Source organism: Haemaphysalis longicornis, unplaced genomic scaffold (assembly GCF_048455015.1).
Source record: "Haemaphysalis longicornis isolate Haplotype H1 unplaced genomic scaffold, Haemaphysalis longicornis Haplotype H1 scaffold_11, whole genome shotgun sequence".
NCBI lineage: Eukaryota > Metazoa > Arthropoda > Arachnida > Ixodida > Ixodidae > Haemaphysalis > Haemaphysalis longicornis.
The window spans coordinates 259,998-268,121 of NW_027526214.1; positions in this window are offsets into that span (position 1 = coordinate 259,998).

Sequence of the window (8,124 nt, forward strand, 5' to 3'; positions counted from 1 at the left end):
GTGCTAAATTTGTAAATTCCTTGCGTCGTTCGCCAAAGCAGGCAATCGTGGTGCGTTTTCAGCACTCGGAAAACGATCGGCGCCCACGTCGGCCGTGCCTGCAAACATGCCGGCGCGCCTGCCGGCACGGCACTGAAAGCGGTTCGAACCGGCCCAGACCATGGCAGCAACAGCTTATCGCCGCCTTCGAAATCAATCTGGTCGCGGAAAAAAACTGACACATGCGAGGAAAGCGAATGGTAGTGTAATGAAAAATTGTGCTATGGTTTGCAATTCGCAGTTGTAGAGAAAGCAGCGGTAAAATATACGCCGCGACGCTAAGCCTAATGTTCCCAACACCGAGCAATGCGAGAAACCTAAGCCGGTGGCGAGCTGTTGTGGCAGCCCCTCACCTAAATCTCGCCGCGCGCAATGCGTTGCGTTTTGGGTTCTGGACGCCAATATTTTAACGATATTTCCATTTGTCTACACTGCTTCTCTTTTGTTTTTATTGTGAAATTAAAAGTGTGTTAATTTTTTTTTTGTTTAGCTCACAACCAATTGTGACCGCGGTCACCACACTTAAAATTTCGCTTGTAACAGCCAAAACCGCAGTTTGCGATAACCGCGGTAAAGTGTAGAACCACGGTTAAACTGGACTCTAACTTCCACAAACTAATTTTAACTCCGTCAAAGGAACTCCAAGCCACTTCCTCGAATACGCCCGCTTCAAAACAAGCAGCGCGAGCAGTCTCTCTTGATATTTACCCAGCCGAACAAACAGCTTCCGCTCATTGACTAGCCATAATAACCGTTAATTAGTGATCACAATTACGAACTGTTTGATGATCGGAATTCTGGCGAAGGATACGTCGTCTGTGGCTGTAGTAAGCGGTAGAGGAGCGGGCGGTTGAGTGCAAAATCAAGGCTTACTGTTCTCACCGCGTTATTTGTAAAGTGGCCGCGAAGTTATCTGTTACAAAACACTGCAAAAAAAGAAAACCATGCAAAAAAAAAATAAAGCACGTCTGGGGGGAATTCGAACCCGGTACAATAGCGCAATTATTCCGAGGCGCAACCTTTGCACCAATCTGAAGACTGTAAATGGCATCTAATCAGCAGGTTTCGCTTTCGTCTTAAGGCCGTCTCCGTCTGGCGGAACGCTAGCCACTGCCTTTTTTGTTTCCTATATATAAATATATATATATATATATATATATATACAGAATGATAGGTCGCCAGTCTACAACGCCAAAGGAGGCATAGGGGTGTGGTTAGGTTTTTTTGTTTTTTTTTTACTACGGTTAATAAAGTTCACATTTTTTTTAAATATACGGAAGAAAGAAAGAAAGAAAAACACGCGCCCAGAGTGGGGACCGCACCCACGCCTTTCGATTAGATCTCGAATGCCTTACCAACTCGGCTATCTGGGCGACTGTGTTTCCTTCACTTTCCGGGCTATTTATATTTACTAGAAGTGTATCTGACGCTTGAGGGGGGTAGCCAGCGCCACTCTGACTTATGCACTAGGTTTTCTTCCAGTTACGCCATTACTCTTTTTTTTAAACCTTGGTGCATGATAGCTGGGTCACCCTGTATATAGATGTGTCTTGTGTTGCTCAAAACATTCGTATCAACCGGGGTGTACGCATTGTTGGAAGTTTTATTTTATTGCCGTCCTTACCATCTTCCAAGTTTTTTCTCAATTTACAAACATATATTCATATATATATGGCATAGTGAGGGACACGATAGCGTTTGTCCAGATTCCTAGAATATTTAATACCTGACAGTTTCGAAAGGAGGACCTTTCTTCTTCGGGGTTGTCGATATATATATATATATATATATATATATATATGAAAAAGGCTGGCTTGAAAAAGGCTGGTTTCCAGCCGAGACGTCGTTTTAAATATTGTTATGGTTTTCGTGCTGACTCTAATTTACTGTACATAAATATATATATATATATATATATATATATATATGGATATATATATATATATATATTTATACATATATATATATATATATATATATATATATAAATCCGCCGGAAAAACGGCGGATTTTTTCTCGACTTATATTTTCGCTTATTTATCAATGAATCAAAAAAACGTGACAAGCACACGTCATTCGGCCCTATTAAATATTTCGAAACAAGCCGAATAGCACTGGCAATGACGACTGCAACCTTGATATGTATCTTTACCGAGTCCCTCTTCCCGTATCTCTCTGTTCTGCTACATGCATTAAGAGGCACTGGCTCCAGCAGTTCGGATATGCCAATTGCTAACCCCGACCTCCGACCACGTTCTACGTGGCGGCCGCTGGGAAAGAAGACGTTCTACGTCTCCGGCGGTAGTCGAGGGGCGGCGCTAGTTGACCGGCCTCAGAGCTCTTGTAAATATAAACCCCCGCTTTAAAGTCGAGAGAGAAGCCGCTGTGGGGATAGCGTAATGGTGAACGCACCGCACCGGTTATGCGGAGATGTGGGTTCGAGTCCCGCTCCCGGAAAAACGGCGGATTTTTTCTCGACTTATGTTTTCGCTTATTTATCAATGAATCAAAGAAACGTGACAAGCACACGTCATTCGGCCCTATTAAATATTTCGAAAAAAGCCGCATAGCACTGGCAATGACGACTGCAACCTTGATATGTATCTTTACCGAGTCCCTCGTCCAGTATCTCTCTGTTCTGCTACATGCATTACGAGGAACTGGCTCCAGCAGTTCGGATACGCCAATTGCTAACCCCGACCTCCGACCACGTTCTACGTGGCAGCCGCTGGGAAAGAAGACGTTCTACGTCTCCCGCGGTAGTCAAGGGGCGGCGCTAGTTGACCGGCCTCAGAGCTCTTGTAAATATAAACCCCCGCTTTGAAGTCGAGAGAGAAGCCGCTGTGGGGATAGCGTAATGGCGAACGCACCGCACCGGTTATGCGGAGATGTGGGTTCGAGTCCCGCTCCCGAAAAAACGGCGGATTTTTTCTCGACTTATATTTTCGCCTATTTATCAATGAATCAAAGAAACGTGACAAGCACACGTCATTCGGCCCTATTAAATATTTCGAAAAAAGCCGAATAGCACTGGCAATGACGACTGCAACCTTGATATGTATCTTTACCGAGTCCCTCGTCCCGTATCTCTCTGTTCTGCTACATGCATTACGAGGCACTGGCTCCAGCAGTTCGGATATGCCAATTGCTAACCCCGACCTCCGACCACGTTCTACGTGTCGGCCGCTGGGAAAGAAGACGTTCTACGTCTCCCGCGGTAGTCGAGGGGCGGCGCTAGTTGACCGGCCTTAGAGCTCTTGTAAATATAAACCCCCGCTTTAAAGTCGAGAGAGAAGCCGCTGTGGGGATAGCGTAATGGCGAACGCACCGCACCGGTTATGCGGAGATGTGGGTTCGAGTCCCGCTCCCGGAGAAACGGCAGATTTTTTCTCGACTAATATTTTCGCTTATTTATCAATGAATCAAAGAAACGTGACAAGCACACGTCATTCGGCCCTATTAATTATTTCGAAAAAAGCCGAATAGCACTGGCAATGACGACTGCAACCTTGATATGTATCTTTACCGAGTTCCTCGTCCCGTATCTCTCTGTTCTGCTACATGCAGTACGAGGCACTGGCTCCAGCAGTTCGGATATGCCAAATGCTAACCCAGACCTCCGACCACGTTCTACGTGGCGGCCGCTGGGAAAGAAGACGTTCTACGTCTGCCGCGGTAGTCGAGGGGCGGCGCTAGTTGACCGGCCTCAGAGCTCTTGTAAATATAAACCCCCGCTTTAAAGTCGAGAGAGAAGCCGCTGTGGGGATAGCGTAATGGCGAACGCACCGCATCGGTTATGCGGAGATGTGGGTTCGAGTCCCGCTCCCGGAAAAACGGCGGATTTTTTCTCGACTTATATTTTCGCTTATCTATAAATGAATCAAAGAAACGTGACAAGCACACGTCATGCGGCCCTATTAAATCTTTCGAAAAAGCCGAATAGCACTGGCAATGACGACTGCAACCTTGATATGTATCTTTACCGAGTCCTATTAAATATCTATCTTTACCGGGCCCTATTAAATATTTCGAAAAAAGCCGAATAGCACTGGCAATGACGACTGCAACCTTTATATGTATCTTTACCGAGTCCCTCGTCCCGTATCTCTCTGTTCTGCTACATGCATTACGAGGCACTGGCTCCAGCAGTTCGGATATGCCAATTGCTAACCCCGACCTCCGACCACGTTCTACGTGGCGGCCGCTGGGAAAGAAGACGTTCTACGTTTCCCGTGGTAGTCGAGGGGCGGCGCTAGTTGACCGGCCTCAGAGCTTTTGTAAATATAAACCCCCGCTTTAAAGTCGAGAGAGAAGCCGCTGTGGGGATAGCGTAATGGCGAACGCACCGCACCGGTTATGCGGAGATGTGGGTTCGAGTCCCGCTCCCGGAAAAGCGGCGGATATTTTCTCGACTTATATTTTCACTTATTTATCAATGAATCAAAGAAACGTCACAAGCACACGTCATTCGGCCCTATAAATATTTCGAAAAAAGCCGAATAGCACTGGCAATGACGACTGCAACCTTGATATGTATCTTTACCGAGTCCCTCGTCCCGTATCTCTCTGTTCTGCTACATGCATTACGAGGCACTGGCTCCAGCAGTTCGGATATGCCAATTGCTAACCCCGACCTCCGACCACGTTCTACGTGGCGGCCGCTGGGAAAGAAGACGTTCTACGTCTCCCGCGGTAGTCGAGGGGCGGCGCTAGTTGACCGGCATCAGAGCTCTTGTAAATATAAACCCCCGCTTTAAAGTCGAGAGAGAAGCCGCTGTTGGGATAGCGTAATGGCGAACGCACCGCACCGGTTATGCGGAGATGTGGGTTCGAGTCCCGCTCCCGGAAAAACGGCGGATTTTTTCTCGACCTATATTTTCGCTTATTCATCAATGAATCAAAGAAACGTGACAAGCACACGTCATTCGGCCCTATTAAATATTTCGAAAAAAGCCCAATAGCACTGGCAATGACGACTGCAACCTTGATATGTATGTATCTTTACCGAGTCCCTCGTCCCGTATCTATATATATATATATATATATATATATATATATATATATATATATATATATATATATATATATATAAATATAGCTGCCGTTCGGATATGCCAATTGCTAACCCCGGCCTTCGACCACGTCTCACCTGGAGGCCACTGAACAAAAGACGTCCTACGTCTCCCGCAGTGGTCGAGGGGCAGCGCAAGTTGACCGGAATAAGAGTACTTGTAAATAGAAACCCCCGCTGTAAACTTGAGATAGGAGCCGAGGCGGGATAGCATAATGGTCAGTGCCCCGCACCGGCTATGCGGAGATGTGGGTTGGACTCCCGCTCCCGGGAAAAACTGCGGATTTTTTCTCGACCTATATTTGCGCCTTTTTATCACTGTATCAAAGATACGTGACAAACACACGTCATTCGGCACTAATAAATATTTCGGAAACAGCCGAATAGCACTGACAATGACGACTGCAATCTTGATATGTGTGCTTTCTGAGTCCCTCGTCCCGTATCTTTTCTGCTACACGCATTACGAGGGCTCTGACTCCAGCAGTTTGGATTTGTCAATTGCTAAACCTGACCCCAGAACACGTCTCCCGTGGCGGCCGCTTGAAAAAAGACGTTCTACGTCTCGCTTAGGGGTCGAGCGATGGCGCTAGTTAACCGGCCTCAGAGAACTTGTAAAAATAAACACCCAATGTAAAGTCGAGAAAGGAGCCACTTCGGGATAAGATAAAGGTCAGTGCACCGCACCGGTCATGTGGAGATGTGGGTTCGACACCCGCACTCTGAAAAAACGGCGGATTTTTTCTCGACCTATAATTTCGCCTATTTATCACTGTATCAAAGATACCTGACAAACACACGTCATTCGGCACTAACAAATATTTCTGAAAAAGCCGAATAGCATTGGCAATGACGACTGCAACCTTGATATGTATCCTTACCGAGTCCCTCATCCCGTAATTTTCTGTTCTGCTACATGCATTACGAGGGCACTGGTTCCAGCAGTTAGGATATGCCAATTGCTAACCCCGACCGGCGACCACGTATCACGTGGGGGCCGCTGGAAAAAAGACGTTCTACGTCTACGTAGATATATATATATACATATAGATAAAGTCTGAAGAGATAAAAACTCACACATAGCGCGAAAACAATAAGGTTAGTAGAGACAGAGACAAAGGAGAAAGACGTAGAAAATAAAAATAAGTGTACTGACGTGTCGCTATATATATATAAATATATATATATGCCCCGGGACGTTATTTCTTGCGAGTTTTTTAACTTTGTTTTTGTAACCTCGAGGTTTTTTTGGCATCAAACAAACTCAGCTCCTCGAGTTCCGGCGCTGAAAGTAATGCACTTTCTTGGACTCGAAGTTCCCCTCCCCCAAGTGACGTTAACATTTTTTCAGAGTGCTCTTTTGTGACCTGGAGTAATTCTAGAGTAGAGATATTTAGTATTCTCTTCCATTTTTCTACATTCTCAATACAGGTTCATCATTGAAGGAAGCAGTGAAATACGAAGCCCTTTTCGTACAGTATCTTCTAGCTTACACGTTTGAAGAGTACGAACACGAAGAGAATGGAGTACGCGCTTGTCTACATTTTTCCAGATTTTAAGAACTCTTTGGATTTTAGTGTTACCTCACCTGGGGAAGAGGTAGTCGGCTGGGGCTCGGGGCCAACACGTCAATCACTGTTCACTCGGCGGGCCGATCCAGGGCATTTCCTAAGGAAAGGTGACTCGGGTCATGGTGTCAAGTCCACTCGATGGGCTTCAGTGCTGATAGTCTTCTTTTGTGGTCGGCGGGAGGGAAGTGCCTCCGGTTGTGGAGCTGGTCCCTCAGGAATGGCAGTTGCACCTCCGGCGGGCGCTGCGTCAAGGGACTGGTGAGGGCGAGGACTGATAGCTGGCTATGGGGAAGTCACACGGGTCAGTGGAGGCCAGTCCAAGTCCAAATGCCGACTTGGTTCAGTTTTGTGTGTGGCCTGTGCGAACGTAAGCTCCTGTTGCGTTTCACGAGCTTGTGATGGTGACGCATAATCCTGCCAGTCTGCAAACATAGGCTGTCGGAGTTCTAGGAGGAAGGTGTACAAGTTCCATGGCATAAAAGAAACTCCACCAAAACTCGGGTGAAGACCGGCAGCTGCCAGCACCATTTTTTGGGGGAAGTGATGCAGGTAGTGGTCCAAAAAATAGACATGTTCACGGTTTTCGCACAACTCGACCAAGAGGCAGTTGAAGGCGTGGGCTTCTCGGTTGAATCTAGCTGGAGCGGGGCAATCATAGGGGTTGCGTCGACGGTTTGGCAACCGTGGGAGCAGCAGATTAACAAATGTTGCCTGGACATCAGGTCTTTCCTTTGCAATATGTTGGAGAAGATTCGAGTATCTCTCCTTGGCGTCTTGGAATTTTGTGTTGGCTACATCGTTTTTTCCAACGTGTAGGATGAGTTTTGTCACACCTCGGGGCACAAAGTCCAACAAGTTCACAACGTCGCGGATGCCGGCTCCCGGTAGCGTGATCAACACCGGTGAATGAGGACTAGACGGGTCGAAGTTCTTGTTTAAAAATTTGGTTTCCGAATACCCCACGATGGCGCACGTGGGAGCTTGAGAAGGGAATTTCCAAATGAGTCTCGAAGAGGCGCACGCAGCAGACATTGTAGAAAAGGTCGTGAAGTAGAGTCCTTAGTTGCTGCAGGAATACGTACAAAGTAGAAGTACGCCCTTCAGGGACTGTTTCCAACGTTTCGACCTCAGACAGCTCTTCCTCAGGAATGAAAGCTTTGGGAAAAATTGTACGGACTCCGATTGGGGGCGGAGCCCCCAACCACAAGCCACTTGGGAAACAAACACACAAACGACCACACACCATACAGAGCTTATTCTGCCAAAGGCAAGCGAAAAAGACCCTATAAAACGACAAAAGAAAGAGGGGGGAAGAAGCAGGCAAGAAGGGGGCAAGAAAAAGGCAAGGAGGTACACACTGCATTAACGCGAGTGGTGGGGATAAAAGGAGATGCGACGAGTTTATGGGTGGCGAAAGGCCGAAAAACATCCGGTGTCTCCGAG